Raw genomic sequence first — 25,858 nt, forward strand, 5'->3', positions numbered from 1 at the left:
AGTACGCGCCTTCACCTTCATCTGTTGACCAAATTCTTATCTTCGGTTCAATGCTGTTTATCGTTGAGAATGAAGTCTCATTAAAATATGTTGTGAGAAAAAAACGCTAACAAAGCTATTTCTAGATATTTCATGTTTTTCATGAAAAGTCATGTCATGTCACTAGATATTTCATGTTCAAAAAATGCTGACAAATCTATCACTAGATATGTCCATAAATTAGTCAGGTATTCTGTTCCAAGTACACTCAAAACTATTTTTGTTATAATAACACTCATTTTCGTTATTCAAATGACTTCGTTTCAAATGTTCGAATTGAGACCTTAACGCGACAAACGCATGTCCAGCTACTGTCTTGAAGATCTGCACGTTGCATCTCTAAATCACGAATCTGCATCTACTGGAAATCTTATTTCCAAAGTGCTGTAAACAGCTATCATCGGAGCACTTAATTATTTTAATGGTCTGATCTATGCTTCTAAATTGATTGGATCTTTCCCTGAACTGTTCAAATAACAAGCGTGCTATAAATAAACTTTATTGCACTTGCTGGTGGAGCTTCGCGAAATACTCTTCTCAGAGGAAAACACTTATAAGTTTAAGTTTAATGTCTTGCATAAAAATTAAGTTCACATTCAAAAGCTTTAATGCATCCAAATATAGGGTCAATATTTTCGTCAAAACTTTGCAATTTTAAGTTTATCCATTCGAACAGAGAGACCTGTATCTGTAAAAACAGCAAATTGCTGAACCACTTATGATTATTGATCTCAGGAAAGTTTGCCAGATCCTTATTTTAAATAAATATTTTAACCTTATTTTTCATTCAGCCAGATTTTTTATTCAAAATTTAACTGTACGAATTAAATTTTAAAGACTAAATGAGTTGAATGTTTAGTTTCAATCTAGTAAAGTTTATTTCTGAAGAAAATGCGTGATTTTTTGCAAAAGGGATGATTTCCACTGTTTTACACCAAAAGGGAATATTGCTCGTTTGGAAGAGGAGTGGCACAATATGAAATTTTTAATTAATTTTTTTTTTCGCTTTAAGGCTTTCAAATGACATTATCTTCTTTGAAAAATAATGACAGATTTTTTTGTTCCAATATTAACCACTGGAGAGCACAGCAAACTTTCTTTTCTTAATGCAAATTGCCTGAAGAGTTCAACTTCAAACGCTTCTGCTGTAAAATTTCATTTCTTCATATTGTTGCACTCTTTTTCCAAATGAGCGATGTATCCAAAATAAAATTGGCAATTTAAGTCCGGTAAAATTGAGGAAAAATTCTCAGACTTAAGCCAACAGTCACTTGATATTCTTCCAAAACATCGTGAGAAATTCGAAACTCTAACAGTTAGTGTTTGTGCGTAAAACGTTTTTTTCGTTTTGCCAAAAAAACATAAAACTGGTTTTGAAAGTAAACTCACATCTATCTATATATATGAAAATGAATGTTTGTCTGGCAGATTTGGCTGAAACTTTCACCGTTTGTTATTTTTGGTACTGGGAATGTTTATAGACCAGTTCGAAAAAAATCCGATCGATAGTTCCTTTTTTATTCCAATTTAAGTCACAATCCATTGGATAAATACGAATAAAATGATTGGCTGCAGAAATTAATTCGAGTGAAAGATCTCATTGATAAGAAGTTAGCTGTTGCCATTTTTCTTGAGTTTGAACAAATAAATTCTTTCTTTATTGTTTTATGGCTTTTCATGCAACGGGGGGATTTAAAAGCTTTTTCTATTTGATATTTTTAGCGATTGATTGATCTTGCAAACTGCGTGAGTCCAAAATTTGAGTATAGTCACGGCTTCGCTTGATACGTAAGACGCATAGACTAATAATAAGAGTAGACCGAGCTATGGCAACCCTTTTGCTGCTCATAAACCAAACCATGTGACTGGTGGATATCCTAGCAACAGCGGGCGTTAATAGTAGCAGACGATCAACGCCAGCGCGAAATAAAATAAATAGAATTGATGAAACACGGAAGAATGATCTTTTATGGAGTCCGATTTGTAAATTTGTTATTCTAAGTTGTAAATATTTTGTTAATATAGTGAGTTTTTCGTTTAGATAGTATTGTGCATTTTCTTTAGTCAATTTCAATAACTCTCTAAGCAATAAAAGATGCAAGCGACCAAGAAGAATCAGCAAACAGTAAGATTTTTACCTACAGTTTCAATTTAAGATACCGATTAGTACATTTTTGCGTTAACGCAAAACGTTTACGCCATTTCGTTCACGCCAACGCTGACAGCTCCAAATGAAATAAAAGTTACCGAAAACTGATCAAAAACTATTACTAATGTCAAAATAATGCATAACTATAAGAAAAACAGTTCAATCTCTGCACCTGGAAGTTTTTTTTAATGAACACACAATACGTCTTAAAATACATGTCGAGTGCCAAACTATAGATAATGCTGCCATCTAGCAACCATGCTGCCAAAGTCTTCGCCAAGCCCTTCCACTAGTCACATGATACATCTATGAACCAATTTTCTTCATCAGCAAGAATGAGAAAGCTCGGTCTACTCTTATTATTAGTCTATGGTAAGACGCGTATCGAGTGAAGCCTTGGTATAGTAAGCTAATCGGGACTTTTAGACACGCGATTTAGACACGTGTCACATGAATTTTGAAAAGAAAAAAAAAAAAGCGAACGATATGTGCCATTTCGAGTCGAGAGTGAAGAAAATCAGTATAATGATGTATTTTTTTGTTGGCGTAGCAACGCGCGTCGGGTACAGCTAGTATTTGAATAAAAAACGCAGTTCTTAAAATTCAATTTAATATCTAAGTATGTTCATTTTCAAATGATAAAGCAACAACAAGCCCTCCATTAAGTAAGATATATGCAAAACGCAGAGTTTGGGAAGTTGCCTTAACAGTTAACAAGCGGGCAGTGCTGCTATTATTGTCATATCTGCAACGGGAAACACTCGCTCGAGAGATAAGCTCTTTATTTCACGGACTGCTGCCCAACTTTAACGATCGATCGCAATAATAATAGTCTTCTATTTATGCAATATTGATGGCATAGAAAGACGGAAATATTTTATGTGGTTAGAACGGATCTTTTTCGATAAATGTTCGTGAAATAGTATTGTAGAACTTACTATAAATAAAATTGAATTTTGTCATCTTAAATTCAAATTATGTTTTTCGCAATCACGAGTGTGTGGGTATATGTAAGCGTGTGTGTTTGTGTGTGGGGGATATGTGTGTGTGTAGGCATGTGTGTTTGTGTCTGTGTGGAGGCATGAGTGTGTGGGTAGTTGTGTGTATGTGTGTAGGTGTGTGTGGGGGGTATGTGTATGTGTGTGTAGGCATATGTGTTTGTGTCTGTGCGCAGGCATGAGTGTGTGGGTAGTTGTGTGTATGTGATTGTGTAGGTGTGTGTGTGTATGTGTTTGTGTATGTGTGTATGTGTGTGTATGTGTGTGTATGTTTTTGTGTGTGTATGTGTAGGTGTCTGTATGTATGCGTGTGTGTATGTGTAGGTGTCTGTATGTATGCGTGTGTGTATGTGTTTGCATGTGTGTATGTGTATGTGTATAGGTGTATGAGTGTGTGCGTGTGTGTAGTTGTGCATGTATGCGCGTGTGTGTAGGACATGGATGCAACCTGGAGACCGCTATAGGAGTAGCATCGTGAGGACTCGGTCGACGGTGGTGCTGCAGAGGGTGCTGGTGGGAAAATCAAAGGAACGTCAAAAACAGTCAAATGAAAGCAATAAGCAATCGTGAATGTTCAATAATCCAAAACTTGTACCACATGGAACCTAAGTGTATAAATTGATAAGTATTATGTCATTCATGTTATTTGCACATTATTATTTACTAGAAAGTCGCCAGTCAAGCACTGTAAAAACGATTCAGAAACGTTCCTGGAAAATAATAGGCAGCTGATGTGCCCAATTTCAGCCAGTAACATATCTTGCAAAAACCAGGAACGTTTTCTGATAAAAGCCAGTACCCTTTCTGAAATTGTCCTTGAAACTTTCTGAATTAATGGAAAATCTCCTCTGTCAAAGCCAATCATGTCTCGGGAATCTTCAAGAAAAATTAAGTAGGTTTAATGTTATTGACTAGAGCTTTCCTCATTTACCACGAAAGCTCCAGCAGCATTAGAGCAACCATGGCCAAAGAGCGCGAAAATTGCAAGCAAGAACCAAGCATAGTCCTGCTAACGATTCCTGCTTCGCAACGCTGCAACTGTCCAACGACTTATTTGTTCCCTTTGGGAACTTAATCAATCCGGACTGGCCGTACTCAAGCTAAAGCCGATACACTTAATAAACACTCTCAGTCAATATTTAAACTGGTAGCAAAAAATTGTTTTCACACCAGTGGAAAGTCCTCCTTCGTGCATCTTTTAGCAATTCAGGAAACTTTTTGGTGAAGATTCTGGATTTTATGGGGAAATAGGTCAAAACCTCTGAAAGCCCGAAACGTTCCACGGAAATAACCAGTAAAGTTTTGGAATTTTTTTACAGTGAGGTATGAAGGGTGAAGTTTGCTTCTACTCTTCTATATTAGAACGAAGCAATTGCCTGTTTGGTGATACTTTGATAGTTAACATTTTAACCCTAACTCCAGTGGATTGACCTTAAACTCCAGTACGTAGCGTTCATTGTTGACCATTCTTTCGTTTCCTCATTCCCCTGAAACGACACAGTATTACCAATAAAACAGTTAAGTTACCGGATCGAGTTCAGCCTTGTCACAATAAAGCCTTTCCCTGCATGTTAAACATTACCAAAACATATTATCAAATTATCATGCCGTGACGCGCGTTTCATTGTTGAAACTCGCGGGTTACTCGATCATTGGCTATTATTTATATGAGGATTTGCTTCTTTTAGGTTTTATTTCAATAAATTTTTACATGTTTTTAAAAAACTTTCTTGACTTATTTTCTACTACTTGATTGCAGATTTTAAATAGAGGTATTTTTTATGGATAACAAGGGCGCGCATATGCAAAATTTTAAGAAGGGGGGGGGGGCTGAGATATTTTCCCCATGGTTTAGCAGGCTATAGTTTCCCCATGGAAACCGATTTCAGTACAGATTAGATTGTTTTTAATAACTCATTCATTAATTGCTGGATAAGAAATGTTTTTAAATTTTTGCAAAGAAAAAAGTACTAAAAGCAAGGAAGTTCTAATTTCAAAGGAGGGGGGAGGGTGACTTGAGCCCCCACTTGCCCTCCATATGGGCGTCCGTGATGGATAGGTATTCTGTGATATTTCCTTGCTTCCCGGTTGACTGAAAATTAGGGCACGATCGGAAGAGCTTTCCCATAATGTCCTGATCCATTTTTCAGTACTTTTAGTTTCAAGAAACCGTCGGCAAAGAGTCATATTTGGATGAAAATTTTAATTATAACATTGAAACATTTCCTTTAGCAATATACACAGTTTGACTTACTCATTTATTTGATGACGAAGGACTGTTTCTTTACAAGGATCAGTGTTAGGACCTCTTTTGTTCATTGTCTTTATGAACGATATTCACAAAAATATTTCTGGGAACATGAATTGTTTTGCTGATGATGTCAAAGTTATGGGGACTGTAGAAAATGAAGAACAAGCAAATCAGCTGCAAGAGGATCTAGATCATATTACGGAGTGGGCTGATAAATGGGGTATGGCTGTTAATGTTGGGAAATGTCAAGTGCTACATTTAGGACATGGAAATAAGTGTACAAGTTATTATTTGCAAGGTTCAGTCATTAGTCAGGCAGACAAAGTTACTGATCTGTGGGTCTTAATAAGTCAGGATTTAAAGTTTAGCCAACAGTGCAGCATTGCTAGCAACAAAGCCAATAAGATGCTTGGGTTTATCAGTAGATCTATTTCAAACAAATCTAAAGAAGTTCTTCTGCCCTTATATAGAAGTTTGGTAAGACCCCATTTGGAGTATGCTGTTCAGTTTTGGTCTCCTTATCTTAAAAAAGACATTAATGTATTGGAAAGGGTTCAAAGGCGGGCTACAGGGCTATTAAGTGGACTTTCCCACTCAGATTATGATTCTAGGATTAGAAGGCTTAAAATGTACAGTCTTGAGCAAAGAAGAGACCGAGGGGACATGATTCAGCTGTTTAAATTTATTAAAACGAAAGATGTTACGGGGCTGAAGTTTAGTACTGAAAACAGGACAAGGGGTCATTGTTTTAAGCTATTTAAATCTCAGGCTAACATGGATATTAGGAAAAATTATTATTTTAGCAGGGTAGTGGAACCTTGGAACAGCTTACCGGAAGAGGTAGTAATGAGCAAGGGAGTAGACAGTTTTAAGAGGACCATTGATCTTCACTGGGGATTGTAAATTGACTAGGACCAGTCTAGCTGGGCCCAGAGCCAGTTGCTGGTCGTCACTTTTGTATTTGTATTTGTATATAAGTAATATTACGTACTAACACACAAGTGATTTATTGAAAGATACATACACTCTCTGAGTTCCTGCCACATGCTACAAATGTTCAATAACCTTTGGTCACTTGGCACACATACTGTCCAACTACGGATTGCATGGAATTTTCAAATGTCCAGATAAGACGAATCTACGTGAATAAAAGGGAGAAGTAAAAATTTGATGCGCGTATTCCGCTTATTTGAATGAGATTCTGCTTCTGTAAAAGCTAGCATCGGTAAAAAAGAAAAAAAAAAAATAGATTCGTCCATTTCCGGCTGTAAAACGGATGTTTGTCTTTCCATACAATCCGTGGTCAGACAGTACTGAAGGTAATCCAACTCCATTCAAATGTTCAATAGCATGATTCTGGCTGTGATAGGCTGTAGTGGTCCACTCGCCGATCAGATTACCAATCAGTGATCGGTAAGGTGTTGGACTCATTAAGGAAAGATAAAATGGAGGGAATGAAGACTTTCATTCATGAAATCAAGACCACAAGTCACGTGATCGATTTTAAGGCTAAGCATAGGAAGAAATCAGGTTTCTTTCACTTGTTTCACGCCAAACGTGCCAACCATTCGTCGTAGTTGAGTCACGTGACTTCCGGTCTTTGAGTGAGCTTTTGCTAAGCCAATGATTGAACTTGCTTCCCCTATTTTAATTCCTTCTCTAAGATTGGACTCGTAATTTCATAGTCGTGAGGTCGATGCGTGCCAGTCGAAGATTCTTCAAAACCCATTGAATCATTTTGTTAAATCTTCTACAACATAGTATTATTAGAGGAGCAACCCTATAGTTTTGGAGGTAACTACGCTGCAGTTTTGGAATGAAAAGCACTTCAGCAGATGTTAAAGTCGCGTTCTGATGATAATGTCAATGTACGAAATTCTGAACGGTCAGAACGAGATCTATGGATACACAGGGTGTGTAACAAAAGTTTCAAGACTGATTTTTTCCTGAGCGGGGAAGCGCGCGCTGACCAGTTCCACCAGCTGGAGGAAGTAGGGGGCGGTGTCAGCTAACAGAGTACAGCTGCGTTAGTTGACTTCGTGACTCTGGAGTGAGTAGAGCGCTTGGCACGTGAGTGCGTTTTTTTTTTCTCGATCGAAATAGTGGAGAGTCGAAGTGGATGGGAATTTGGAGCAGCGTTGTGCGATCAAGTTTTGTGTGAGACTGAACAAGACGGAGGATGAAGAACGATTGGGAACTGCACCACGACAATGCACCCATTCAAACGTCGCACGTCGTCTCTGACACTTTGGCCAACTTTAACGTGGCAACGGTGCCGCATCCACCTTACAGCCCTGATTTGGCTCCTGCAGACTTTTTTCTTTTCCCCCGAGCCAAGAGAGACCTGAAGGGAAAGCGATTTGACCCGATCGAAGCAGTTCAGAAGGCGTCGACGAGCACCCTTGACAGCATTCCGCCCGACGACTTCCAGAATGCCTATGATCAATGGAAAAAACGCTGGCAACGTTGTATAGATGCTCAAGGGCCCTACTTTGAAGAATATTAGTCCGCTATACTAAAATGATCAATAAAATTTCTTTTACTGTGACCAGTCTTGAAACTTTTGTTACACACCCTGTATGCAAAGTCAGAGGGATGTTATGGCCCTTGCACATTTTGGCATAAGGTTGAACTCTGAAATTTATTAAGTGAGTAGAAGGACGTATTTTTTGATCGCATAAAAACTGCTTTTTTTTTTTCAAAGTCATGCGCATAAGGTCTTTAAAAAAATTATATTTTACAATGTCATTCGGAGTTCAGTCTTTTCTGTGGATTAAACTAGGCTTGCATGCTTAATTTGTCTCAACATGCTTAACACTACTGTTTGTCCACGGATTGTATGTAATTTGGCAATGTGCCAAGTAAAGACAATTCCATCTGAATAAATCCAGCAGGGGAGAAGGGAAAATAACGATGGGATTTTGATGCACGCGTTTTATAATGTCACTAGTGCTTTTATTCATTTATTACATTCTCTAAAGTAAAATAAGGGGAAACAAAAACAGATACCATGGAAACAAAAAGAAAATAAAATATTTTCATTTCGTTCAGGAACGTAAAAGCAAAATGATAACCTCAAAACTTTGTTGTGACTGAATAAATCAATTAATTTTTGAATTAATTTGAGAATATACGTCGAATATACTTAAGATTTTAAAATGTTGCTGTGAGCAAATTTTCATTTTTACAAAACTAAGGCTAAATAAATAAAAAGGCATAGGTGCACATCTGAAACAAACCAACTACTACCCCTGTAAACTAATACACTCTCAGAAATGGACTTTCATATTCGACGAAATTTTCTTCGTTTCTGACGAAATCGCTTCCAGGGATATGCTCCGAGCGAACATTTCGTCAAATTGAGGAAACTGCTTTCGTCTCTGGTTTGAAGATGCGAATTTCGTCAAATGTAACGAAATATTTCTTCATTCTAGTTTCGTCAAATCGACAATCATTTTCGTAGTTTTGAGAGTATTAGTTTCGTCAAATTAATTTCGTCATATTTGAGCATGTTAATTTCGTATTTTTTTGAGTTTATTTCTTTTATTTTTTCTTTTTTGAGCTGATTAGTTTTCTTTCTTTTTTTTTTTTTACGATACTGACGAAGCTCGTTAATTCGAACACGCTTAAAAAGAATTACTTCTAAAACGGACTTTTTTGTATTCTATGTCCCATTGTTTTTTGTTTTTCGGATAAGACGAATTCTATTAAGAGTAATCGATTTTAATGATCCATTAAAGTTCGTTTTACCGAGGTTCGACTGTATCTTATGAGATTTAGTCAAATCTTTACTTCAGAATCTTACCACCATAATTTCCCACTTTGATGCGCATAGTCACACTCACAGGCCCGTCATTTACGGGGGGGGGGGGTATTTATGGGGGTTGACATTTCTCCTCCCCCCCTTTTGATTTTTGAACTTTTATTCTTTACGTACGAAAGGCCGTGGTTTTAGTTGGTTCTCTATAAAAATTTTGAAGAGTGTACACCTTTTTCCACAATTAGAAAAAAAATCGAAATGACTGGTTTGCACTCCTCCCCCCCCCCCTCCGCCTAAAGCAAAAGACAAGTATTTGTTAAAAAAAGAGACACATAAAAGATAAGATAAATAAATACCTTTGTGCTGAATAGTAAAGTCAGACCAAACAACGTAAGTAGAAGCACAAATTTGTAAATTACAGCAGACACGTGTTTCGGCGTTACAGGGAACGCCTTTTTCAATGCAAAAAATAATGAGCTTATGGATGAAAAGACATCCGACAAAAGCCAAGAGCAGATAAGCATGCAGCTTAAAAGATAAAAACAGCGGATTAGCCAAACACCAATGACAAAGTTATAAACCGATCAGGAACCAATAGGAATGCAAGCAAAGGCTAGGAGCTTTCTCTTAGGTACGACCCAGAAAGAAAGAATTCAATTGGACAAGGATTAAGCCGAAGCTTCAACAAAAGGAAAAGAAATTGTCAGTAACCGTGAACCGCAAGAAAGGAAAAGCAGAATGGAAAACCATGAAATAAAATAAACAGAAACAAAAAATATTCGAAAAAAGGAAAAATAAAGATAAATAGAAGAAAATTGGGGGGGGGGGGGTCAATCAAGACAAAAAGGTAAAAATAAACAAAGGAAGATAGAAAAAAAAAAAAAAAAAAAAAAAAAAAAAAAAAAGGGGGGGGGGGGGGGAATGGGGAAAGGACAGTATTAAAGATATGGGAGCCAAATGTTAGAAAAATATGGAACTGCACTAAGATCGTTAACTAAGTTAGAACTGTTCCTCAAAATATGAAAGGATTCCCAAAAGTCAAGATCTGATGAATTGGGGCATTTTTGGATAATCTGATAAGAGTTAAAATCAAAAGAGTGATTCGAATCCCAACAATGTTGAGCAATACTAGACTTATTTAATTGTTGTTTTTTCACATAATTTTGATGCTCTTTCAAGCGAATTTTTAAAGCACGCCGAGTCTGTCCAATATAGGCAAGTTTACAACTACAATTAATTCTATAAATTCCACAACAATTAAGAGGGTGAATAGGATCTTTAAGAGAAGAGAATGAAAGTTTATTAATAGGAGAGAACACCACCTGGAATTGGAAACGTTTTAGAATCTTAGCAACCTGATAGCTTACAGATGGAAAGAATGGCAAAACAACCAAATTCTTTCTGATGAAGGTTCGGTTAAGAACATTAGTTTGGGATTTATTTGGGATTTATTATTAAATGGAATCAATCAAAGTTGGCGGATAGTCTCTATCAATTGCCACAGCTTTAAGATAATTAAGTTCCACTTTAAGAAGTTCCGACGAAGAACAAATATTAATTGCGCGATAAACAAAAGAATTGAAAGCAGAATATTTTTGATTTGGAGGATGAGACGATAGTCTATGAGGAGGTAAAGAGACAGCAAAAGGTTTGCGATAAACAGTAGTTTCAAAACCAATTTCAGTACGAGAAACAAGTACATCAAGAAATGAAATGCAATTATTCCGTTCTTAGTCCCTCCATGGGGGGGGGGGGCAACGCCCATGGAGTTTCTCCTTACAAAAACCAAGTTCTGTCGGATTTCCTCTAAATTTGGCACAGAGGTCATTTGATGCTCGGGAATTCAAAAAGTAGTTATCGTCCCTCTATTGTGGGGGGGAGGGAACCCCATTGGGGGTGCTTCTTATAAAAACCACGTTTTTGTCGAATCTTTTCCAAATTTTACACAGAAGTCTTTTAATGCTCGAGAATTCAAGCAGGATAATTTTCGTTCTTCTATGGGAGGGGAGGGGGGCAACCCCTCATTGGGGTTATTCTTATAAAAACCAATTTCTGTCGGATTTCTTCTAAATTTGGCACAGAGGTCGTTTGATGCTCGGGAATTCAAGCAGATTAGTTTTCCTTCCTCTATGGGGGGGCAACCCCATTGGGGTTGCCCCCCCCCATAAAAGCAAGTAAAAAAGTGGGGCAAGCATAAAGCTTGCCCCATAAAAAGCAAGTTTTTGGGGGATCTTTTCTGAATTTGGCACAGAACTTCTTTGATGCTCAGGAATTCTCATTGGGGAGTTTTCGTCCAGCTATTGGGGTCTTTTTTTTTTTTCAAAAACCAGTTTTTATAAGATCTTTTAACAATTTGGCACAGAATTCCTTTGATGCTCGAGAGTTCCCCCATTTTAGTCCCGCTATGCATGGGGAATCCCCCGCGTGGGTTTTTGTCGGATCTATTCCAAGTTTGGTACATTTGTCCTTTGATGTTTGTGAATTCCCAAAGGGTAGTTATCTTGCCAAATTTGGGAAAATTCTGACAGAAGCTTCGATTTTTGCAAGGAAAACTCCCCTAATCGGGGGTTTGCCACCTATAGCGGGAAGAATAATTCAAACTGCTTCAACTACTCGCGATGTAAGTTTGGCGATGCATCACGATGTAAAAATTCCTACATCGTCCAGTCCTACTGGGAATATAGAAGTGCTACTTCCTCAGCAGACATTGGGTTCTGGAAGAATAAGACATAGGTTACTTTTATGCAGAGTTACATCAATATTTGCTCAAGAGAAAATCTCTGGGGATTTACTTCTTCATTGCATCGCATAAAAAATTCCAGAAAAAAAAAAGATTTTTTTAAAACTAATACCATAAATTTTAAAGAAATAGTGTAATAAAATGTACAGCTTTAAGTTTGTATATCTTTGTTCGAAAATTAGATACAGAAAATGAAATTAGATAATCGTGAAAAAAAGCTCACCTTTTTCTTTTTTCAATCGATTATTTGTCTTATTAATTTTGCTTCTATATAGAATGCTTGTTTGGCAAAATTTATGTTTAATACAGGAAGTGTATTATTGCATGCAGTACATATTTTATACTTTGAAGTACTTTGGTACATACTTCATATTTACCTGTCTGGAACTTCAAGGGAAATTAGGTACCTTTATATAACATAATTGATTAGAACTTTACTGATTTACTAAGATAGCTCCATAAGCATTAATGCAACCATGGCCAACGCTAAGACAGAATTGCAAGTAAGAGATTCAAAGGTATGTAATGAAAATAGTGACTAGCGTATCGAGAAAAGTTTACTAGTTTTTATCATATACTTTTTATTTTCCTTTCAATTTTTCAATTGAAATTTTACATAGACATTTTACTTTGTCTGCAGCAAAAACCATTACTCTAACTTAAATTTGGACTTACTAGTAGTTCATCTATGAAATGCTTCTGAAGAGAATTCCCTTTATTTTGCTGATAATTCCTTGAGGCAGCAAATATGGCAATAAAATTAATGCTGTATTTATTTCAGCTGTAAAAACTATGTATAATGGAAAAATTCATAATTATCACAAATCAGGTAACACAAATTAACATAGAATTTACCGTACTAAATGTGAAAATAAACAACAAAGAACGCTTTATAATTGTTATTATTTTCAAACATGCTGCTAACTTACCTTTTTTTTTAAATCAAGGTTACCTTCAATAATTTATTTTAAATTTGGGAAAAATTGAAAAAATATTGAAAATATTTAGCTGCAAAGCACAAAGATATAGTTCTTTATAGAAATTAATATTTTCTTTGTAACTTAAAATGCTTTGTTTTAAATTAATACTTACTTTACTTCATGTTTTATTTTGCAAGTAAAACCATTCAAAAGAAAAAAAAGAAAGAAACAGACTCAACAGATAGTGAAGTATTGATACAACATAAACAAGAGACAGCTGCAGAAGGGGATGACATAACATAAACAACATGGGGTGCGACTTTAATAATTCCGGTCAACGAGCCTAACAAAAAAGGGGGGGGGGTATCATTTCCGAACCGTAAGCTGATAGCCAGTTTGCATTTATTTTTAATTGCATTAAGCGCTTTTTTCCTCGATTTTTGTGATAAAAAATATTTTTATGAACACTTTTGTGAGATAAAGTTCTTAATACTTTCTGATTATTAATTTCTTTAAAATCATATTTCATTTTGCTATTAAAATATTTCATGTAGTTTTGTTAAGAATTAACTATAGAAGATCTATTGTTTACCCATTTCAAAATATTAATCTTACCTAATGGGTAGTGCAATATTTCATTGAAAATGATAAGTGTTACGTACACTTTTGTGAGAGAGCTACTGTATAAATTATTATTGTATTGAATAAAATATTACATGTAGAGTAGAAGAAGAAAAAAATACCAATACTTAGAGAGGGGGTGGGGGGGGGGCGGAATATTTGTTTAATAAAATAAAAATTGCAGAGGAAAAAAATTTTGAATTATTAAACAAAAACACTTCATTCACCAGAATTATATTAGTAAAATTCATGAAGAAGAATGAAAACACATAACCATGAAACATATTCAACGTTGAAATTAAAAGCTTCAAAGTTCTATGCTATTTATCAAGGCGCTGTATTTATTATCTGCGTTGCTGTAGCGACGGTGGAATTTTTTATGTAAGTTTAAATTCGTAAAAATGCTTTGATCATCTTTGTCAATTGTCTAACGGGGGGAAATAAAGGAAGTACGTTTTCGGAAACAAATGTCAACAAACACACATTTTCATTTGCAAATAAAAAATAACGCTAGTTAAGCCTAACGTGGAGGTGGCTCAAAGTTAGTTTATACAGAATTCCAAACCAAATCGAACAGGTCGTTTTCAATTTTAATGTGCTTTAAATCCAACAATAAACACAACACTAAACAAAAATGTAACAAAACATAAAAGAAGGCACATTGCACATACAAATTTTAATAAATACTAACCTTCTTTATGAATCCTTTAGAATAACTGCCGTAAAATATTTTAACGAGCAAGTTCAAGACTGAAACGAAAACTCCCAGAATGCACTGCAATGTGACGAAATCGGGACGAAATTATTTCGTGAAAAATTTGAGATTTCTGGTTTCGTCAAATATCACGTGATTCGGTGACGAAAGGATCGTAGAAAATAACGAAATAGTGCTCGAGGATTGCCGAATCGTCAAAATTGAGCGTTTCATTTTTGACAGTGTAGATGCGTCCATTTCCGCCTATAAACCGGATATTAGCCTTTCCATGTAATTGATGGTCAGACATGAAGCACATTGAAAAGCATCACTGGTTTATCGCCGCTATGACATTTTCACTAATACTTCATTATATTTTTACACTTCTTTAAAGCTTGGTTATTTTCTGTGTGAGTTTACACATAATCAGCTTCAATCGATTACATCCATAGTTTGTTTCAAATTACAAAATTCAAGATGGCTACCATTAACATCTAGAAGAAAAATATTCAAATGTTTCGTCAAATTCTTGAATTCTCCACAAAATTAAAGCTTTAATTTCAAATACTTGACAAGGAAGGAAACTTTTATTGATTAAAGTACTTTGTTGAAGTAAAGTTTAGGATTTTCTTAGAAGGAAAGTTTAAATCGAACAATGAAAGAATGAAATTGTTTGCGAAAGTAAGTATTTTTATATGTTTTGAGCGCTTCACTGGTGAAATTGGAATCTTGAATGCCTTAAGCAGTTCATTCCAAAACTTTTTTTTTTTATGATTGACAAAAAAAAAAAAAATCCTTCATGAAGCTTTCTTCTCATTAGCAAAAGTGAATTCTTTTTGATGCAGTAATAAAATTTTATAAAATTTTTATTCATATTTTCTCTAATACAGAAAAAATTATTTCTTTTGAATGAAATTTGAGTTTATCTTTAAAGGAACCCTCTTTAGCTTAAGAGTATAGCAAGTGAATTTAAAAGTAGTAAATTTTGTTTTGTTTCTTTTAAGCGTTCATTTTAAGTTTATTCTAACCGAAAAAAAGTGGAGTATATGTATTTCTTAATACTTCCCTGCAAAACATTTTGTTATAAGTTATTATAGTACCTTTCTACACTTGTTCGTCGTTGGAAGGGGGGGGGGTCTGGAAGGGCAATTACTTTTCCTGGCTTTGAGAAATTAATGTACTTTCATATAAGTGGGCGTGGTTTCTGTTTTCCGATACCGCGTATATGCATCTGCCTGTACCTGCACCGAGTATACTGAGTATACAATATAACAACTAGAAAAATTCAAAATTGATGGAATTTTTCAGCAAATTAAATTTTATATTACTTAAGGTATGAGATAAATCTTATAGCAAATTTCTTTTGCCAGTGAATTTATCCAAAGCTTTCTTTTTAACCATACTGTTATAAATAAATCTTGTTTCCGGCTGTAATAATAATCATTGAAAACAATCTTAAGCTCTTATTGACGTGCGGCATCTCATTACGTAAGCATGCTAAATTCTCATTAAGCTCTAAATAGAAACGATATCGATAAATTTAACGGTAATCGAAATCAAAGTTGAGATCGCTAGGCTCTGCAGAATGTTTTGTTTTTCCTATTTTTACTTTATTTACTTTTGGCTTGAACTCAAAAGGGTCGTCTCAAAATGCTTGAAAACTTAAATATTTAATACGCCCTTCGCGTGATGTGTATTTCCTAGATCTTGATATATCATTGGTCTATAGCAGAAAGGTTTGGCTATCGTTTCAAATAAAATTGGAACTAAGAGAATGAATAAGTTTATAGTGCTTTCATGGTTAAGGGCTCAACCCGGCTACTAAGCTGATTCTAATTGAGGTGATAAAGTTCTATCTAACTACTACAAATACTCAAAAATGTATATTCTGAATTCTAATAAGACTTGTATTTCATTTTTACTTCCTTTTGCAAAGAAGGAAGTATTGTATTAAAAATCGACCTTAATTTCCATTTTACTCATCCCCGAATGAATATTGAGTTTTTTTTTCGACTCGACCACACGTGGATAAGTGCCTAAGAACGTATAGACACGCAAAATATCCATTTTGACGATTCCCGAGTTAGTTACAACGAGTTTTCTCGTAACGTCTGTCTATACGTATGTATATATGTGCGTATGTATGTCGCATAACACAAGAACGGTAAGTCCTAGAAAGTTGAAATTTGGTCCGTAGACTCCTAGTGGGGTCTAATGTGCACCTCCCCTTTTGGTTGTATTCGGGTGTTTCTAAAGGAGTCTTTAGCCCCTTTTTGGAGGGAAATCATTGTTAATTTCGATGTAAACTCAAGTGGTGTTATAATTTGGCGGACACTTGGCGATATATCGCCAGTCTTTTGGTCGCTCAAGTTTTAACTTGGCGACAAATTTGGTGATTTTTTTTTAAAATCTGGTTTTAATTTGGCCATTTTTGGTGATATTTAGAGAGTAAGCTATTGAATCACATTAAAATTGCCAGTAATGGGGAAATGACAATAAATTGGAGTAAAAGGATGTCATGTGATGCACACATCAGCTCGTTAAGAAGTTAATATATGAGTGTGTCAAATATTGAAAATGATTGCTATACGTAAAAACCTCTTTCAACTTTTTGGAGAAAGATTTGTTTAAAAAAATAAATAAAACATTGAAATTTTTGTCAGGTAAGCAAAATACCAAACGTGCATTTTTCAGGTTTATGGATTTATCCGGTGCTTTACTGTTCTGTAAAAGAAGGATGGTTTCATTCTTAAACATTGAGATGTTGTGACCTTTTTTATCTCTGGGTAAACCAGCTAGACAAAAAATTTGTATTTTTTTAAATAAAGAGTTATGAGGGAGGCACCCTAACTCTTGAATTTGCTGAAATTTTCTTAATGTTGAGCAAATGTTAGTTATAAGTATTAAACTAAGAATGAAAGCATTAGTTCCTTGTTATTGAACTACAGTAGAAAAATATACTGGATATGGTGTCACTAACTATCGCAGTTAAATTTTTAAATACAGTTGGTGCAAATCTAACCTGGCAGCATTGTGAAGGTTACTAATCACAGCATTACGACGCTGCCAGGTTATATTTGCCCCAAGTAAGGCAGCTTTGCGTTTGCTAATGTATTGTAAATATTTGCTGGTTTCCTTTTTGAAAACTTTTCCACCAACTGCTTTGGCATTACACTTAACTCTTATTGATCCGAACTCCAATAAACCGGACTTCGCTCAATCCATTATAAAATAATTTATAGGTAGGGGAAGAGGGGGCTCATGTGAAATTGGTATTTTTTACTAAGATAATATTTTTTTTCTTGTTCTCTACTATTCACAGTATCCAAATGTGGAGCATCCAACTTTGGAGACGCTGTAGAAAGGCAGCTCAATGAGAGTAGCACAGAAATAATTTGGGAACAAAGTCGCTTGAATCTTTGACTATTGAAGGAAATGCAAAAGGAATTCATAAATGCTTGTCTACTGCTTCCAATACCCATTTGAGGAAAAAAACCGCTTCTGGTTTTATTATCTGGTTAAGCGAATTTGTCAATTATAGTGAATTAATACTTAATTAATATTAAATGGATGGATTTTGAATCAGGAAACAGAACATTAATTTTCTAGAAGTTTAAATTAAAATTGAAGTTTATATTCAAAAAGGATAAATCTATTCAATACTATGAGCATTTAGCTGAAGCCCTAACTCGGTTTTCATTTTCTGCACTCTTATGCATAAATGAGTGTCATCCTGTTAGAATAATGTAATTCATTTTTAATACCAAATGAATAAATAAATGCAAGGAAAGAATTCCACTAGATATAATTGATCGAAGAATCAATTACTGCTTTAGGATTTGAACAAAGTGTTTAGAAAATTTTGACTAAAACCCCGACTAAAATATTTACGGCTATTTATCGAGCATCTGAATAATTAATTACAAGTGCAATAAAAAATGCCCTTATGAAATTCAGTCCATAAACTTTTGTTTTTTTATTAATTTTTGTGAACAATATGAAAAGAGCTTAAAGGAGAAAACACTTCTAAAGCAAAAGCAGAACAAAAGTTCTCCAGGCAAAATAGAGTCATGAAAAATTAAAAAGCACTTGTGTGTGGCAAAAGATAAAAACTTTGAAAGCTGAAGTAGCTCTCGGGCTTCACGTAGCAAGAGTAATCGATTATTCCAAAACTTTACAGGTTTCGTACACAATTAAAAAAAACCCCTTTGTATAAGAAGACACAATCTAATTAGATTTTGATTTTTAGAGAAAAACTTGTTGAAATACATAGACATATATCGATAATCGTTTTTAATTGTTACCTAAAATTGCGCATTTTAGTTATAGGCCAGTGCCAATAATGTTTGAGACCAAAAAAATTTAGAACAGGATAAAACCAGCTCAATAAGTAAGAAAATCTAATAAAATTAATAGGAAAAATAAATTACGGGCAAGCTGAGTTCGGGTAGGGGGTTTAAGGGGGGGGGGGGCGGTTTATCACGATTTCCGGAAAAATTAAGAGTCCTATCGAAAAAAACTAGATTACAAAGTTGTTGGTAATCAAAAGATCTACAAATTTTTATATTTGCGCTTTTTTTACATAACCTCAAAATTTATGCGAAAAATTCAAAAAACCGACTTTTTGGTTTTTTATTTTTACTAGGGGGCTATCGCCCCCTGCTCGTTAACGCTCGCCAACCCCCGGAACTGCTTACGCAGTTCCTTCGGATCGCTTCGCGATCCGAGCTCGCTACGCTCGCTCACCGGTCACCAAATATTGGTCTAGTTTTATCTTTATCTTAAAAAGTAGTTTTTCTTTTCTTAATATGAATATCATAACACTTATTATTTTCATACATTTAAAAGGGGAAAATTACTTTGACATGAAACTCATGCAGTGGATTATTATAAAGCAAAAGTTTGCAATTCCATTATCTTTTGAGAGAAGTATGCAAAGGGATATTTTTGTAATAAATTTAGAAACATAATATAATCTTTCTTTCCTACATTTTCGGAATGCAAAAGAAATTGCAGTGAAAAAAAACCCTACAATGTTAACACACTTAAAACCATTTCATGGTCATTAAGTGTACTATGTTCAGTGTCAAAATATGTGTATATATATGTCTCAAAATGTCTAACAGTTGCAAAGAGCAAGCAACTTTTGACATTCTCTGAAAGCAGCGATTTAGTCAAAAAATGTTAGAATGAGTGTTTTAAGAGTCAAGAAACCAAATCCAGTGGCACGACAGCTTATGAGGGCCAAGGCCTACTGTACCCATCTCACTCCTTCTGACCAAGGGCTCTGGGGTGCTAGGCAGATGTTTTCGTTTAAGAGGTCAGCCTAATGCGGAACCCCCTGGGTTTAGTTCCCAAGCATACTTGGTACTTATTTTATCGACCCCCTGAAGGAATGAACAGCTGAATCAATCATGCCCAACCCGGAGATCGAACCCGAACCTGCAGTGTGGAAGGGCTACCTCTGGGCTTCAGAACACTTGAATATAATTTACGAAGAAGAGAGCAGTGGGCTATGGAGTCTTTAAATGAAAGATCTAAATGCAGATTGGTCAGAAATGCTGCCGATACGCTAAGGTGCACAAATTTACACCGTCTTCAAATCGAGAGAATTTTGCAAGTGTTTCCGAATACATTTACGGACTAATCATGCACTTTACTGGAAAAAAAGGGTAGACCTAAGACTGATAATTGTAAAACTGGAGAAAAATATTATTGTACCAAAAAAAAAAAAATTATTGATTATTATATAACACTAATATTTGTCATACCTCGGATATCATTTATTTCATTCGATAGCAATATGCCTTTTAAATTCAAACGTAAACAATTTCCTCTTAGATTAGCCTTCCTAATAACTATAAATAAAACAGAGGGTCAAAATGATTTTGTGAAAACATATTAGCAGTAAAATTAGGTTTCCCGATTCAATTTGTTGCTTTACTTTGCCACCGTGGCTCAGTTCTTAACATCAATGCCATTGCAAAAGTATGTGAAATGTTTTGCTCTTCCGGTCTTCACGATTCAATTTGTTGTTTTACTTTGTCATTGTTGTTCAGTTCTTAATTTCAATGCATTGCAAAACTAAGCGACATGTTTTGCAATGAGAATTGTCCAATAAATTCATTTAGTCTATGTGGAATAACATAGTACAGTGAAGCACGGTTTATACGTTTCTCTTCTATTCGTTTTTATCAATTATACGTTTTTTAAATTGTCCCTGGAGGGTCTAATATATATTTTCTTTACCAATTATACATTTTTTCATTTGTACGCTTTTTTCATAGTCCCTTCAAAAACGTATAAGCGGTGCTTCACTGTATATAAAAAATTTGTTTGGAAAAAAAATTTCAGTATTTACAGGTTGCAGTTAGTTAAGCTTGACCACGAAAAGAAGGCGGATGACCTTTAAGGGAAACATCATTTGTAATAGGTAGAATCTTCCAGAAAGCACCAAAGAGTAAGAGGCATGGTCTCGCTAATCCTATCTATTCCAAAATAATAACAAACAACCTATTACAAATGATGTTTTTGCATTAAGGTCATCAACCTTCTTTTCATGGTAAGCTATAGCAGGGCTGTGGAGTCGGACTGGTTTTATGGTAAAGGAGTCGGAGTCAAAGGTTTAAAATTTCAAGAGACGGAGTCAGTAGGATTTTCTATCAAAATTCGCAGCTCTCCCAATATTTGAGGAGTCACAGCCGGAGTCAGACTAATTTTGGGTAAAGGAGTCATAGTCTCTAAAAATCCTGTAGTCGGAGTAAGACATTTTCCTCCGACTCTGCAGCCCTCGTAAGTAGGGAACTTTATTTTTTGTAAGCACTATGGTTAAGGGCAATTTACCTTTTGACATCAACATTAACTTTGCAAAGGATTTTTTTTAAAAAAAGAAGAAAATCATAATACTTCTCTGGATACACAATAGAAAATTTCTGGGTTTTCAGATACTATGACTTTTGAATGCCTTACATATGACATGTCTGTAACTGAAAAGTGGTTTTGTCAAACTAAAAAAAATTATCAAAAGTTTGACTCTGTGCGTTATTTAGAGTTATTAGGAAGGCTAATCTAACAGGAAATTGTTCACGTTTGAATTTAATAGGCACGTTAGTATCGGATAAAATAAGTGGTATTCGAGGATATGAGTATCAGTGTTATTATTAGCATTTTTTTAAAAATAAAATTAAGTAATAAATAGTAATTCTCCAGTTTTATTACTATCACTGTCATTTCAACTCTTTTCTCCAGTAAAGTGCATGATTATACCGGAAATATGTTTGAAAACACTTACACAGAAATCACTCGATTTGCAATTCCCGGTTCACGGCGTGCGTTTGCGCGTCTAATCCTATCGGCAGCATTTCTTACCGCTCAGCGTTTAAATCTTTCATCTAGAGACTCCCAAGCACACTGCTTTCTTCTTTGTAAATTATATTCAAGTGATCGAAAACACTCATTCAAAACTCAAAATTCTAACGCTAGACATCTAACGCTAGAAGCGAGTCGGCAGCACTTGTAAACAACGATCGTAAACAAAGCGGATCGTTGCCAACGGAGAGAAAGAAATAAAGGCTCGTTTTGCGCCACGCATAAGCGTTTTATATATATAGATTACCCACAAAATTTTTTTTCACTCAATTTAATGAAAAGTTAACTTATTATGTCTCAAATACATTGTAATTTTTTGGATTTAAAATATTTATTTTTTCTCCTTTTTTTGATTCAATATTAAAAAAGCATCAGAATTTTCAATCAACAAATCTCACGTCAAAATATCTGTTTTTTTTTGTTTTTTTTAATCGGAGCAAGTTTTTTTTAGTTGGAATCTCTACTTTTTAATGGTATAAAAAACAATACACAATACTATGGAAACTTTTCGTAAAAAATTAAGAAAATAAAAAAAACTCGAATTTGGGGGAAAAAAATCATCACTATGTAATTGTTTATTGTTTTTTATACCATCAAAAAGTAGAGATTCCAACGAAAAAAACTTGCTCCAATTTTTTAAAAAAACAAAATATTTTGACGTGAGATTTTTTCTGAAAATTCTTTTCTTTCTCCATTTTTATTTTTCCTCCTTTTTTGATTCAATATTAAAAAAAGCATCAGAATTTTCAGGAAAATTCTGATGCTTTTTTAATATTGAATCAAAAAAAGGAGAAAAAATAAAAATTTTAAATCCAAAAAAATTACAATGTATTTGAGACATAATAAGGTAACTTTTTATTAAATTGAGTGAAAAAAATTTTTTTTTGTGGGAAATAAAAATAAAAAAATAAAAAGTCGGTTTTTTTAATTTTTCGCATAAATTTTGAGGTTATGTAAAAACAGTGCAAATACAAAAGTTGTAGATATTTTTGTTACCAACAACTTTGTAATGTTACAAATCCTGTAAATAGTAATTATTGTAGGAACGTAACCTGTAAATAGTTTCCCGTAATGAATATACAACCCCTTTTTCATTCGGCTAAAGTATACGACCCCTATTCTCTTTCTTTTCATTGATAACGGTCAACGCATTTCGAGAAGCGTGTGGAATATTTGAGAAAATTCTTTTCGGTGTATTTAAGCCGTTAGCGATGGATAAACAGTTAGTTTTCGATTCAGATTTCGAACTGTGAGTTTGTATTAGCTCTGTTTATAGCGAGGCATTTCGCTGTGTTGTTTTCGTATTTGGAAGTAAATACGTGTGTAAACGTTGAGTTTACGGTGTTGTGTGATAATTGCTTAATTGCTGATGAATAATTTAGCAGTTGTCGAAGATCTTTCTTGTACATAGTGTAAATAAATTTCCTGTGTTTTTATCAAGAACTGTGTTTTCATTTCAAGAAAGTGGAAGTCGCACCGAATCCGTTACAATTTGGCGCCCAACGTGGGGCTTCTTCTGGACTTTCTTGGAGTAAGTGTGACTTTGGACATTTTTTTTTTCATAAGGACTGTTTGAATTTATAGACTTTGTTTTTATGGTGATTACTCGCGCAATGGATGACCAATTAAAACAACTTCTGGCAGCAATTAATGCCGTGAAAAGTGACTTGACCGAAAGTTTGGCGGCTAATCAAGAACAATTAAAAAATGATATGGCGACTAACCAAGAACAATTAAAAAATGAATTGGCGACTAACCAAGAACAATTGAAAAATGAATTGGCGACTAACCAAGAACAATTGAAAAATGAATTGGCGACTAACCAAGAACAGTTAAATAGTGATTTAACTGCTAAAATTACTACAAGTCAAGATGAAATAAAAAGGGACCTAACGTCGATGAAAACCATGATGGAGAATCAACTAACCGCAATGGAAGATAAAGTTGAGGCTCTGGAAGAAAAATTTGATACTGTGGAAGAGCGTATCGCCAATGTGGAAAATAAGTTGGAAGAAGAAGACAAGAAATTTACTCTACTTAAAGAAGAGATCTTTAAGGACGTGGAAAGGAGGCTGGCGACCGCGGAAAGCAGCTCTGTACAGTTTGGCGCTCCCACATCGGTTGCTCGACCGTCCATTAAACTTGCCACATTTGATGGGAAAACTTCGTGGCAGGTTTACAAAACTCAATTCATGATAGTGGCGGAAGCGAACGGATGGGACTCTGCTACCAAGGCCTGTCATCTTGCAGCATCCCTGAGAGGTGACGCAGCGGACATTCTCCAGACCCTTCCGGACAGCCAGCGCCTGGATTTCGCCGCCCTCACATCTGCGTTGGAGCTTCGCTTCGGTGAGAAGTGCCAGAAAGATTTCAGCCGACTCCAGTTGAAATCCCGTTTCCAGAAAACCGGGGAAACCCTGCAAGAGCTAGCGGCGGACGTCGAGAGATTGTCTCATCTTGCTTTTTGCGACTGTCCTGCGGATGTTCGGGACAACCTGGCACTCAACTACTTCATCGACGGAGTTCGGAATCCTGAGATCCAGAAGGCCCTCCGGATTTCGAATGTAAACGACTTGAAATCCGCTTTGATGTATGCGATGAGATACGAGGCCGCCCAAGAAGCAACCCGTGTGGATCGCCATCTAATCCGGACTCAGGAAGCTGATGAGTCTGATTCCAGGTCGTCCCACCTCGCTGAACTTGAGAGACAACTCGGTGACTTGACAAGACATCTGAGCAGCATAACAGCCCAAAAGAAACAAGAGCAGAAGTGCTGGAAATGCGGTAGTGAAGGACACCTGCGAAGGAGTTGTCCGGCTCGCCAAGCTACGCGAGGGAAGGAAATCACCACCACTAAAGCTCTGCAGATTTCCTCTTCTAGTAGTGGCAGTGATGGACTTTTCATTTACGCACATGTAAATGGGAACCCCTGCAGACTGATTGTTGACACTGGAGCCAATGTGACAATCATTAGGACAGATGTGGCTCGTGAATTTGGATTGAAACTGCTGTGGACATCGCCACGCGTAAGTCTCCAGACTGTGACAGGTGACAAAATTGAGATTGACGGTAAAGTGGACTTGGAAATAGTGTTTGGGAATGCCACCTACCATCATACGGCATTCGTCGCTAATATCACGGACCCCTTCATTCTCGAATTGGACTTTTTGAAGAAATATGACTTCACTCTCGACTTCAAGACTAATGAGCTGACTCGATGAGAGAAGACATAGCCGTTTTCCCTGCAGAGAGTGATGTAAAATCCGCTCATCAAATAATAGCTCAAACAGATTTTTCGATTCCCTCAAGGTCAGAATCATTAATACCTGGCTCCCTTGAAGAAAGCAATAGTTTTCGATTTGGACTCATTGAATACCCTAACCTAAGCAATAGCCTAAAAGGAGTACTGGTAGCATCTACGCTTGTGGACCTTTCTAAGGATGTAATTCCTGTGAGAGTCGCCAACGTGAGTGAAAGGCCAAGGAATATCCGAAAAGGTGAAGTGTTGGCAACTTGTACTCCAGTAAACTGCATCATTAGAAGAATCAATTCCCCTGAGACTGTGTCTTCTGAGTCCTTGACGTCGAAGTTAATTGGGAGTGCGCCGTTATCGAAAGATCAAAGAACTGCTGCGGAACAATTGGTGGATGACTTCAAGCATCTGTTTTCATCTACACCGGAGGATGTTGGCCGTACGAATTTAACGCAGCATAGGATTTACACTGGAGAACACCCCCCTATTAAAGAGCATCCAAGACGACTACCGTTCGCCAAGAAGGAAGAGGTTGAAACCCTCCTGAAAGAGATGAAGGAGAATGATGTCATCGAACCTTCATCCAGTCCTTGGGCCTCTCCCATCGTCTTGGTCCGAAAGAAAGATGGCTCCACCAGATTTTGTGTCGATTACCGACGGCTGAATGAAATCACCAAGAAAGACAGCTACCCTCTTCCACGGATAGACGACACCTTGGACACTCTTTCCGGACACAAGTGGTTTTCGACCCTGGACTTGAAGAGCGGCTACTGGCAGGTTGAAATACACCCTGACGACCGAGAGAAGACAGCGTTTACAACTGGACAAGGCTTATGGCAGTTTAAAGTGATGCCCTTCGGCCTCTGCAATGCACCAGCTACGTTCGAGCGTCTTATGGAGACAGTGTTAAGAGGACTCTCTTACGAATCCTGTCTGGTCTACTTAGACGATATCATCATCGTGGGACGCAGCTTCGAAGAACATCTGGCAAATCTTAGGAAGGTGCTGCAAAAGCTTAAGGAAGCCAATCTGAAGTTAAGCCCGTCCAAATGTAATTTGTTCCGC

This window comes from Uloborus diversus, chromosome 1, assembly GCF_026930045.1.
Source record: "Uloborus diversus isolate 005 chromosome 1, Udiv.v.3.1, whole genome shotgun sequence".
Classification (NCBI taxonomy): Eukaryota; Metazoa; Arthropoda; class Arachnida; order Araneae; family Uloboridae; genus Uloborus; species Uloborus diversus.